Source organism: Pipistrellus kuhlii, unplaced genomic scaffold, assembly GCF_014108245.1.
Source record: "Pipistrellus kuhlii isolate mPipKuh1 unplaced genomic scaffold, mPipKuh1.p scaffold_m20_p_12, whole genome shotgun sequence".
NCBI classification, from domain to species: Eukaryota; Metazoa; Chordata; class Mammalia; order Chiroptera; family Vespertilionidae; genus Pipistrellus; species Pipistrellus kuhlii.
The window spans coordinates 22291195-22304351 of record NW_023425427.1 but is presented as its reverse complement, the minus strand read 5'-3'; the positions used below and the strand labels follow the sequence as shown (position 1 = coordinate 22304351).

General features: G+C 35.8%; 1 long non-coding RNA gene across 2 annotated transcripts; it reads right to left on the bottom strand.

Annotated features, from left to right (window-relative positions):
- Positions 1-2838: 2838 nt before the first annotated feature.
- Positions 2839-12511, bottom strand: LOC123652180. Of its 2 annotated transcripts, none has more exons than XR_006741338.1 (3): positions 12388-12511; positions 7721-7819; positions 2839-2995 (listed from the first exon to the last, which is right to left on the bottom strand). It is a non-coding gene; the product is annotated as an uncharacterized LOC123652180 (long non-coding RNA). The 2 variants fall into 2 exon arrangements; XR_006741337.1 differs by lacking the exon at positions 12388-12511 and adding an exon at positions 8580-8685.
- Positions 12512-13157: the final 646 nt, after the last annotated feature.

The following is a 13157-nucleotide window of genomic DNA, read 5'->3' as shown; positions in this document are numbered from 1 at the left end:
CTTGATCTCTGCCACGGATTATTCCTCCCTATCTATGTACCTTGGCCTGTTTAAATATTCCCAGCATGACCAAGCCAGCAGAAGCAGAAACCTCAAAAATACCACCACTGTCATTTTGCTTCCAAAGTTTCTTCTCCAGGGTAGATTTCCCTGAGCTGCTCCGCATCACACCGTTACTGTCTTCCCCAGTCTCTGCTGAATGTGATTCACTTTCTCCATCTGACTCTGCTGATAGAGGCCCTTATATAATGCTTCCTTTCACTCATTCACAAATATTTATTAAGGATCTGAACTGGGCATTGTTTAATGGGCTGGAAATGCAGGAATACAATAGGGTGGGAAGGAGAGACAGGGAAAGGTAGACAGAGACAGAGGGAGAGACAGAGACCCTAGTTGCCTTTAGGAAGCTTAAAATAATTTGAAGAGGAGTCACTGGCCTTGAACTCTATTGATGCTGAACAGAGGCACACTCTATTCTTACCCTGGATGCTGGGATGCCTCTCTGTATTGTCCAGAATAATGAATTGATTACAAAGACATTCCTGGTTATTTCCAGCCTCCCCCCATCACCGCCCCCCTCAGCCTCCATTGTCCCCCCACCATATCAACACCCTTTGAAGCTTGACTTATGAAGTAAAGTCTGTTTCTCTCATCTCTTGAGTCTGGGCTATTCCTGTGACTTGCTTTGACCAATAGGATGTTGATTAAAAGTAATGGTGTGCCAATTCCAAGCCTAGGTCTCAAGAGGCCTGTTTGCTTCTGTTTTCTCTTGGACTCTGCCTCTGCCTGGGCTAGCCTGCAGGAAAATGAGACTTCATGAAGCACAGATGAAATATCCCTGCTGAGATCATCCTATACTGGCTAACAGCTAGCCAACCCCTGTACATGAGAGGGAGTCCAACCAAGATCAGCAGAGTGCCTTTCCAACACATAACTAACCACAGATGTATGAGGGAATAAGATAAATGGTCTTTTAAAGCCTGGCAGGTCAGAGGGAGGAGTGATATATGATTATATTGGAACTGGAGGGATGCTAGAACAGTGAATCAGAGAGAAGGACATGCTAGCCAAAAAAGAACATGAAAAAAAAAAAAGTTATGGAAGTAAAAATAGGTGGAAGTACCATAATATAGGGCAAGTGAGGAAAAATGACTAGAGTTATAGATGTAAGTGTAATTAAGGACAGAGAGCATTGAAGAATATTTCAATATTTTGCTGGATGAGATCAGTAAATAGAACCACTCTGACAAGGCCAAAAGGCTAGTCTTCTCAGATACTCATGGACAATAAAAATGCATAATGTTTTAGGGCCATTAAATATAGGTTTTCTCTGATAGGTAACTTCTTCTATGGCCTACTTAGGTGAGATATAGTCCTACACTCCCTTATCCTTTCACAAACCCCACTCAACCAGATCTCAAGATTTGACGGTTTGAACTTAGTTCTAATTTTTTTTTTTTTTTTTTTTTTTTTTAAGTTTCAGAGTCAGGTAACTGAATCAAATCCCTTAAAAATTGAGCTTAGAGCACAGTAACTTAGAAATGAAATGAGAGCCCAAGGCTAATAAGGGGAAATATATGGTTTAAATTCATTGCAACAGAGAATTGGATCACTGTTTGGATTGATTTATATCTCATCAGAAAGGGCTCACACATCCCTTTGTATAGTCATTTACCAATTTGAGTGGAAAAACTGATGCCATGATTTAATGGTACACAGCTCAAATTGTGGTTATAACTCACATTTCCATCCCTCCTTGCCCATTATCTTCTGTATTAATTCAATCACATAAGTTAGGTAGGTTGGTGGGGAGACCTATTAAGTCATCTTTCTTTTCCCCAAGAGCCATATCTGAATTTCTACCCATTGTGTATTTTCAAATGCTTTTTCTCCAATAAGGCTAAAAATGGTCCACCCTAAAAGCTTTAACTGGAAGTATATTCTTTAAGCACTTTACCGGGAAAGAAATTAATGTATCAAAAAAATAATTGGAGTTTTATCTGACCAAAACCCACAAAGCAAGGAAATTCAGAATAATGGTCAGATTTTTTTCCCTTTCTGCCTTCATTTTTGCTTTGTGTATGCTACAGAGATATCAGATAGCGCTTGATGGGGCTTGAGAGCACATTAAGGTTAGGGTTAGATATCACAGAGTTAGGGACTACCTGAATTATATGGTTGATCTGAATTTCTTAGATATGGCCAAATCCTCTAAAGTTTATCAAGGCCAGAAAATCTAGATGATTTGTAAAAAAGATAATTTTAACTAGAGAGAATCATAATATTGTGTTTTGTTATAGCAGAGCTCGTGTAAACATCTTATAGACCTTATGAGTCTCAAATTATGGGGTTTGGCCTTACTTATTGCTTCAACTTCACATAGAATATGGTTATTCTAAAAATATCAAAATGGAATAAGGGAATCCAATATGGACTAATTCCTGAGCTGGGTGGATTTTTATGGATATGAACTATGGAGTTGGGAATACTCAGGTGGATGTAAATCCCATATATTTGTAGCATGATCTTGGTTAAGGTTACCTAAATGTTTGAAATACTAATTTTCTTATTTTTAAGATAAAGGAATAAGATATTTTCCCTACAATTTTGAATAAGGTCAAATGAGATAATATATGTTAAAGGAACTGGATCAATATTTTCCCAAGTGTGTTCTGCCTAATGTTATTAGGGGTTATGTATAAATAAATACTCTCTATGATCAAATAATTGTGGAAAACAGTGTCAAGTGAAATTAAACAGTCTTATGTGCTGTAGCACTTCTCAGAGTTTTTAATATACTAGTAGTCAAAAAGAATCTCATTTTCTAGATTTATTTAACTGAGATACCAGCAAGAAAGGTAATTGTTGAGAAAATAATAAGTGTCCAGAAGTGTTAATTTCCTTTTCTGTTCTTATCTTGGACTGGAACCAGTGGCTTGGTAAGCTCTAAGAGGGAGAGCTGTTTTCTGATTCTCTTCATTCCTTCTCAAATTTCCTACAATGATGAAATGAACAAAACAAACATGGTCATCCCTTGAAATGTAAAAATGGATCATCATCTCATACCATATGATGCTTGTTAGTATTTTAAATATTCCTGTGAGGATTAAGAGATTCAAATAACATCAAAAGGTGAGACTTAAAAAGTAAAAGCCTAACTACCTACCAATTAGAAAGACCAAAATCCAAGATACAATACTAAATGCTGATAAAATGTGGAGCAACAGAAACTCTTTCATATGTGTAAGAATGCAAAATGGTACAGCCAGTTTGAACAAAGTTTGGTAGTTTCTGACAAAACTGAACATACTCTTATATGATCCAACAATCATGACTTTTACTCAGATGACATGAAACTTATGTCCAAACAAAAACCTGCATGGATATATGCATAGGAGCATTATTCATATCTAGAGTTCCAGTGCACAAATTGGTGCACGGGTGGGGTCACTCAGCCTGGCCAGTGATCAGGGCCTATCAGGGCTGGCTGGCCAGGGGGAGGGACCACACAAGGTTGGCCGGCTGCGGGAGCACACTGACCACCAAGGGGCAGCTCCTGCATTGAGTATCTGCCCCCTGGTGGTCAGTGCGCATAATAGCTAACAGTTGGTTGTGGAATCATAAAGATTGCTTACACTTCTATAGATAGATAGATAGATAGATAGATAGCCAAAACTTGGTAGCAACCAAGATGTTCTTTAGTATAGTGGTTGCTAACATTTCGGACCTCATAGACTACCAGTGGTCTGTGGACCAGCAGTTGACAACACCTGCTTTAGAAGATGAATGGATAAGTACACTGTGGTACATCAGACAATGAAATAAATACTACTTTGTGCTAAAAATAAATGAGCTATCAAGTCATGAAAAGATGTGGTGGAGGAATCTGAAAAGGCTATATTCTATAAGATTCCAATTATGTGATATTCTGGAAAAGGCAAAGCTCTGGAGATAAAAGAGAAGTGGTTAGGAGAGAGGAAGAGTTGAACAGGTAGAGCAGAGATGAATTTTAGGACAATAAAATTATTCGGTATGAATTGGGAATACATGCCATTGTTCATTTGTCAAAACAAGAGTGCGCCTTAATGTCGACTATAGACTGGGGGTGATAATGATCTGTCATTAAGGTTGCATCAGCTGTAGCATTGGCTGGTGTGATATATTGATAATGGGGGGAGGGCTGTACATGTGTGGGGGCAAGGGGCATCTGGGATTCTCTGTACTTTCCACTTAAATTTTCTGTGAACCTAAAAATAAAGTCTATTAAAAAATAAAAGCCACCCTTTCCCACATTGTGATCACTTTCCAAAGATAATCAAGTTAAGTCTTGCCTACCTTTTCAGATATAATTATTATACATATACCAATAGTATACATGAATATATGTATATATTTGATTCTACATTTACAATATATATGCTTTTTTTACATGAACATATCATTTATCTATCTACCTATCATCTGTCTATCTATCTATCATCTATCTATCTATCTATCCATCTATCTATCATCTATCTATCTATCATCATCTATCTAACTTGCCTACCTTTCATTGCTATTCCAATGGGTAAAAATGGCATCTTCTATTTGTATGAATTTACACTTTTAGTTTTGAACAATTTTTAGACTCTTTTCATATGATTATTGTTTATTGGCATATCTTCTGAGTATCATCCTTTGCTCATATTTCTATTAAGTTACTTTTAAAAACAAATAATTATTGATTTCTACAAGTTCTTTGTAAATTATAAAACTTATATTTAACACTAAGTTGAAGAAATGTATTTTATACAATATGTATTAATGTTTCCTATTTTGCCACTCTCTGTAGTTTATTTTTGTCATACAGAAATAATTTTTTTTTAATCCTCACCCTAGGATATTTTTTCATTGATTTTTAGAGAGAGTGGAAGAGAGAGGGCAAGAAAGAGAGAAATATTGATGTGAGAGAAACACATTGATTGGTTGCCTCCTGCATGCACCCTGACCTGGCCCCAGGCTGGGGAGGAACCTGCAACTGAGGTAGGTGCCCTTGGCTGGAACTGAACTCAGGACCCTTCATTCTGTAGGATGACATTCTATCCACTGAGCCAAACTGGCTAGGACTGGAAATTAAAAAAAAAAAATTATACTGCTAAATTTATTATTATTTTTTTAAATGTGTTCTTAATAATGTGTCCTGGTCAGGAAGACCTTCTCTATTCTAAGAAGATAATAATTTTATTTGTGCTTTTGTTGAAAATATTTAAGGATTCATTTTTTTCATATTTAAATTTTTGATGTAGCTACAACTTATTTTGGTATAAAATGCAAAAGAGGGATTTAACTATTATTTTTTCAAACAGCGTCCCAGTTATTTTAACCTCATTTATAGGTAATCCTACTTTTCTCCATTGATGAAAAATGCCTATTTAATTTTCAGTATGTATTCAGTTCTATATCTGAATTTAGTTAATTTGTATATTTCTATTTATAGCAATTCTTATCATTTTTCTAGATTGAATTTTCCAGTAATAAATATTTTAATAGAATGTTGTGTTTTATATATTCACTAGAAAAACGGTGCATGAAATTTGTGTATTTGGGGGGGGGGGTCCCCCTCAGCCCAGCCTGCACCCTCTCCAATCCAACAGGACCCCTTGGGGGATATCTGATTGCCGGTTTAGGCCCAATCCTGGGGCCTAAACAGACATCCCTTCCACAATCTGAGACTTCTGGCTCCTAACTGCTCACCTGCCTGCCGGCCTGATCATCCCTAACTGGCCCTCCATGCCTAATCGCCCCACACAGCCTGCTGTTTGGTTGTCCATCAGGTTGTCTCAGTTGTGACAGCCCCTGGCTTTTATATATTAGAATTAGAAGAATAAAATTTCAAGCCTAACAATTTACTGTTCAAATGTTTAGGCATGCTTGAATTAGGAAATTGTCTATATGTGTGCTTTAGAGAGAATGGGGATTGTCATTTCACTGATATAAGGATTTTCCAGCTGCAATTAAAAAGAATGAATAGTAAATGGTTATATCCATACATTTTAAGACTTTGTTCTCAACAGGTAGTTTTGTCAGGTTGCTATGATTCTAAAACTTAAAGTAAAAATAATAGCAATACAAACTTTGTAAAAATAAATAATATTTCCCTTTACTAACTGAAAACAGCAAAGTCAATACAATGTACACCATTATTCTCCTAAACTTTTTGTGTGACTATTCCCATTTAAAGATGGGTAGAAAAGGTAAAAAGAGGACAAGCTGATTAAAACCAAAAATGAATCAATGCAAGGACTAGAAACAAAGCTTCAAAAGGACATATGCTCTCTATAGTTATCCTCTTGAAGAAAGCAAGGCTGGATGCTTGTTTGCTTACATTTTTTAAATTGCTGTTGTTAAAGAAAAGAAATTTAGAGATCACAGCTAACAGTGAGAAATGGAAGAGGATGTTCAACAAAGCTTCCCGAAATGGCTTAATTTTACTTCTAGTATTCAACTGTGGATAAAATGATCCCTTAGAGATGATTAAATCAGATAAATTTTAAATAAATCAAACTGAACCATAGAACTATTGGGTGAGGCCAGGAATATCTTCTTTATCTTTGCTTAGTTGCAATTATACCTGTATGTTTTTACCATTTCCAGATAAGAACTTGGGAGTAGATTCTAACCTAATAGTTTATTTCATATATCAAAAGGCACAATACATAAGCTATTTCCTTTTTTATTACATCTTTTCTAAACATTCTTTCCCCCCCAACATTAAAGTGCCTATTTAGTTGTTGCTTTTCTCAAAGCAGACGATAATTCCATGCAGATAATGTAGTGTAGTCACTATCTAAACCCCTTGCTTTTTATGACAGTAACACAAATTCAAAAATGACTCTCTTGTTTCTTATTTTCCTCCGATGCTTCTTGTCTGAATTCATACTCTATCTTTATCAGCAATACCACTATTATCTACCCACTTCCGAACTCTCATGCATTCAGTTGAAAGAAATCTAATCCCCAAAAGGAACAAACCTCTAGTCTTTAATATTTGTTAAGACAGCTGCAAGTAATTGTTTAGTGTCTGTGTTATTTCCTTTTCCATTGTCTCTAATTCCCGTTATTATTATAAGTGTACACAATTTTTCCTTGATGTTTGTCCCCTGAAATAGCTATAGTGCTTACAAAACATTTAAAATTTTTCTTTATTATAACGTTCTGTTTTTCCCCCCTAGTGCTTACTATTTAATTTGCATCCTTTAATGTTTTATTGCAATCCCCATTTTATAAACCAAATTTTTTCCTTTTGCCTTAATGATTGTTGTTTACCTTTCCTTAATATGGGCTCAAGATCCAGAAGAAAGAAAAAAAACCACCTCTCCCATTTTATCTTAGCTTCAGCAGCTTTGTCTTAACTTCAGTCCCCTTGTGATCCTAGGAGACCTCCTTCCAAGTGACCAGCCATAGTACTAGGGTTCCAAAGCTCTGGGGAGCTCCTTTCCCTTCTCCTTTATCTCCCGCAGCCTGAGTATGCTGTGTGCTGGCTGCCTGCCAGGAGTTAGCAAGAACAGCATTGCCACATATTAGGATTCCTCTGTCTTTGGGACTCACTCTAACTTGCTTAGTTCTGGGGGTGCTTTGTTCTTGCTTAGTTCAGAGCAATGTTCACCCAGGTTCTCTGAAACTCAGATGATACATAGTTTGTAAACCTTGAGCCTCATTCAAAACACGAGCTATAACTTACCAGGTTGAATAGTCCAGTTTGGGTACAAGCTATGCAAGGGAAGCACCGTGTGTCCCATGTCATCGGTATTCTTGACACTTCATTACTTTCAACACCACCCTGGTGGATCAAGAAGTGGAAGTCACATAAAGAGATCGGTAGACCTCTCAGTAAGTCAGACTTGATGCTTTAGCAACATGCTTCTGCTTGTTGCTCTCTACCTTGGCCCATGATATCCCTCTCTTGGTAATGTTCTTCCCCCTTAACATTTTAGCAAATGTCCCACTCATTCCTTATTTTTAAATCGTTCTCATTTTCATCAAATATGCATGGACTTAGCTTGAAAGGCAGCTTCTTCTATCAGGTATGTTGAGGCCAATAGCAGTCCCTGGCCTCCTTTTCCAGATTCCTCTGCCCTACAGGCATTCAGTTTCCACTCTTTTGCTTTATTCTTTTGGTATTTACATTTTACGCATTGTGTGTTGACTTTCCAGTATGGAAGGTAACCATTAGGTTTCCCCTACTGCCACTCTGACATATTTTAGGGTATCAATATGGTAAAATTATAGCTGGTTTTGGTAAATTTAGTACTTATATTATTATTACATCGTTCAGAGCTGAATCATAGTAAACTGTGATCATGTTTCCTTACCTGTGCAACCTGTTCTCCTTGCCCTCCCCCACTCCCGAGTATGAGACATTTTCCCCTATTCGTTTTGCTTATTTTTCTATTCATCTTAAAGGGGCCAACCCTGAACATTCTGCCAATTACCTAAATTTATCAGTGCTTTAATTCACATCTGTTATGCTAACAGTTTCTATAGTGAGCTCTCTCAAAACATTCTGAGTTGCTTTAGTCTGTACAAGTTGCCCTCCATACCTTGTGCACAGCTGTCACTTTCGGATTCCCATTTGCCACCATCCCAAGGATTCACTTGGCTGCTGATCTGTACTGGATCTCCTGCTCTTGTTTTATTATCCTTTCACGTTACTCTGAGAATATTAAAGATAATTTTTTTGAGATTTTCTTCTTGCATAGTCTGTTTCTTCCATGTTGCTTTCTTTCTGTTTATTCCCCCAGGATATTTAACAGTCCTGGGTGTCTCATATATTTAAGAGTAGGGGAATAAACCTTATTGAAAGCTCTGAGCATGTGAGTGGAACTAATTGACAGTAGTATCATTAAAGGGTAATTTGGTTTAGTTGATGTTGGAGAACTGATTTCAGTGCTATTTTGTTTTTTTCTCATTGACTAAACAGTTTCTCCAGAAGAGACTCTTGCAATCTCCTGCCTCCAGGAGTGAAGGCACAGCAGCCAAAATTTGGAAGCTAAGTGAAGGAAGCTGACTAGAATATGTATATGTTAAATTTCCATTTTTCAGTAAAGCATACCTTCACTTCATTGGTTCTCCTAGTCCAGAGATCCTCTATGTTATTATTATTTCTTTCTAAAAAAATAAATCTCAGTCTTCTGCCAAGGTAGGATGGGATGGAATTGGAGAGATCATTTTTTTTTTCAACAGCTCTAAAACAATTTTCCTCTGATTAGCCCATATTCTTCACCCCATTTTGTGTGATCTTGCCACTTCTTGGGACTGTTGGAGATCTGATTTTAAGTAGCTGTTCAAAAATTGTCCGATCTGTCTATTCATATATATTAAATGACCTTTAGTTATTGTAAATATTACCTATCTTTATGTGGCTATACTCAATTTACTAGTATTTTTATTAGAATTTTGTATCTATACTCCAGAGAGAGATTGACAACAATTTTATTGTTTTGTCTTGTTCTTATGAAATTTTGATAGTCAAGTTTATCCTGATTTTGGAAGTGTTTCCTCTTTTTTTTATCTCTGGAAAATTTGTATAAAATAGGTGTTATTTCTTTATAAGTCTTAGGTGGAATTTTTATTACTGATTCAAGTTTTTACATAAATATGAAATGATTCATATTTTTATGTGTCCATTATAATTATTAACTTCATTTAAGTTTTCAAATGTATTGGCATGAAGTTTTTCATAGTGTCTCCTTATTATCTTTTTAATTCTGTAGGGACTATAATGGTGCCTAATTTTTCATTTCTGATATTGGTTCCTTTCTACCATTTTTCTTTATCTTCACTTTGATAACATTTATTTCTTCTTTTATCTTTATTGTCTTCTACTTTTTGAAGATATTTAATTTTCTATTCTTTTTATAACTTCTTGGTAAGGTAATTTTGGTTCTAGGTTTTAAGATTTTTTTCAAACAGGCTTTAGTTGCATTTTACAAGTTATCTTTTTAAAAATTTTAATTTACTTCAAAGTATTTTCAATTAGTTTTTTCTATTGCATATGTGTTCTCTATAGTTATTTTGTGTAAGTTCTAAACATTTTGTGATTTTTCTACTTACCTTGCAATTAATTTCTAGTTTAATTGAATTGTGATCTAGAAACATAATATGACTTTAGTAAGTCCTCACCAAATTAGTTGTTAATTTGTGACAACACTTATTTACCTGTGGTTCACCTCTATTTAGTTCATTAGTTTTTCATTTTAACAGTTCTGAAGCTTTAGGTAAATCACTTCTCTAAGAATTATTTTATGCACTTTGAAATAGAAAATTGGAAAAATGAGCTCAAAATCCCCCTTTATAATTCTGATATTATATTATTCTAAATTACTTTTTATTCTCTAGATTTCAACAACATGATAGTTAAAGGGAATTCATAGAACAAATATAATTATTTGTTCATATAACAAATAATTTTAATTGGCAAAATAGTTGGCATTTCACCAAGACATGGTTGGAGTTTTATTTAATTAAGAATAAGGCATTATACTAGAGGCCTGCTGCATGAAATCTGTGTAAGAGTAGACCTTCCTTCTCCCGATTGCTGGCAATAGCTTCCCTCTGGCACCTGGGACCTGGGCTTGCTTCCCTCTGGCATCATTAGGAATGACATGCGGAAAGACGTCTGGTCTAATTAGCATATTACCCTTTTATTATTATTGATTTTTAAAAAAGGATATGTAATTGTTAATAATGTGTGCTGCCCTTGCCTTTTAAGGTGTCTGATTTTATGAGACCATGATTGGAAGCATTAAAATACCTCAAAGAAAGCTATAGCCTTATCATGGAGAGTGTGAATAAATCCAAGAAATATTGGAAAATTGCAAGAGAAAAATGATTCTATCACAAATTTTAGCCTCAAGTCACAGAGTACTCTCTTCCAAATATAGGGCTCTCTTCACCCATTTTGTTAATAAGCACTGTGCTTATTATGAATGGCCCTCCACCCCCTCCTCCTCCTCCTTCTTTTCTGTCCTGAAGAAATGAGTCTGGATTAAGATTATTTTGTTTTGTTTTGCTAACACCTTTAAAACTGCTATTACTTGTTGTTTTACTTTTTTAAAACAGTAGTAACTATCTTCTAGTTTGTTAGGCATTGTGCTAAAGCACACTGAGTCTTTTAGGCCTTGGGATACTTTTTGGTACATCGAAAATTGTGATAATTTTTTTTTATTTGATACGCATATATACACTCCACCCTTTTTCTGGTTAATGATGACCTTAAACAAATAGCCAGATATATTTCTCTGGAAAATTGGGTTTATTTGGGAGCAACATCAAATTTCAATTTAGGACATGTGGTCTAATGGCAAACCAGGCACAAGTGCCGAGAAACAAAGGAGAGGAAGCTTTCAGGGAAGAGGAAGTCAGGAAAGCTGTTATAAACTGCGCTCTTCCCCTTGGGCTCCATGGACCAACTTTCAGTATAGGGCAGGAGAGCTCCCTCGTCGGACCTCCAAACTTCATTTTAAATGAGGTTTCTGTTTATTACATTAATAATACATTTATCATCACCTCACATATTTTTATCTTTTTATTTTGATGAGAACATTTAAGTTCTACTCATTTAACTACAATGCAGTGTTATCAACTATAGTAAACATGTTTTACATGAAATCTGCATTCCTTTCATAGCTAAAACTTTGTCTCCTTTTACCAACCTCTCTCAATTTCCCTTACTTCCCAGCCCTTGGAAACCACCTTTGTACTCTGTGGTCTCTGTTATTCTAGAGTCCTGGTTGACTCAAGTAGCTTCTATTTGGTTTTACCTGGGGGAAGTTTGGACACTGAAAAGCTTAAATTCCATGTTAGTAAGAAAGATATTAAAACTTTCAGAGATTGGCCCAATGCATAGTTCTACAAAAGCATATTTTATTTTCTTAAGTGATAATATATTTTTCCCCTTGGGGGAAGAAAAATAAAATTTAAGCCCATAATTCTCTAATATTCTTTATTGCCAAACTCCAAACAAGATAAGGAATTGTTTCTAACAGTTTCCTCACCAAGACAGAGTTATCCTTAATAACTGTGCTATCATGTTATCAAGGGTTCTGTTATCACAGCTTCAGACTTGACCCTCTGAACTCCTTCTATCGTCATGTCCATAGCAGCAGGTGAGCTCTCGATATTGTTGGTATCTACTCTGTTTCCGGTGTTCTATCTTCTTTCCTGGTAACATTGTAGAGTCTTCCTTTATTCCCTGGTCTACCTATGACTGGATTTAAAATTTCCTTTCTCCTTCTCCCCTGCTATAGTCACTAAAACCATCCCCATCCTTAGCCTCAGTTGCTCATCCTTCCACTTCTCTTTCAAAGTCCATGAAACTAAGTCTCAGAAAAGTGGATAAAATCTCACCTTTCAAGGCTTCCTCCTTTCCAGAAGAACTTGGACACAGATACAGTTGTCTTCCTTTTGGCATTTCTTACAGTTTAAATGGAAGAAAATTTAAGAGGAAGAGCCTGGAGAAAAATGAGACTGGTTTGCTTTACTTTAAGGATCCAAATCTAGCTGCCACCTCAGGCTATTAATTTAAATTTCAGGAGTTTAAGAATCCATGACTCCTTGTCAGATTCTTTTAATTTACTCTAGGGATTCTTATCCTCAGAGTTAGGAACATTTTTCTGCCTAGGTAATTTCAAAATGCAAATAACAATAGCAACAACAACAGTACAAACATTGTAACATTTATTGAGAAATAACTACAGAGCTAATCACTTTTATATGCATTCTCTCATTTTACACAATGTAATGAGCTAGGTCCTTTCGTAATCCTCATTGGAAAGAAGAGGAAAGAGGTTTGGAGAGGCAAATAAATTGCCTAAGGTCACATAGCTAGCATATGTTGAAACTTGGAATAGCATCCAGTTCTGCCTGATTTCAAAGCCCAGCTCTTAATTACTAGGAGTTTTGCTTTTTTCTTTGCTCCATGGTTCAACATTCCAGAATGATTTCTGAGATGTGCGGTTTGGCTTTATATTAATGCCAAATTAGAGGTTTTGCATTAAATGGCTTTTCGTCTGGGGAGGATGTGACTAAGAATGTCTAATCAGTAGTAATATTTTACATATTTTTAATGTTTGGCCTTCATATTAAACCTATATGGATGCCTGCTTTAAAGATGAAAA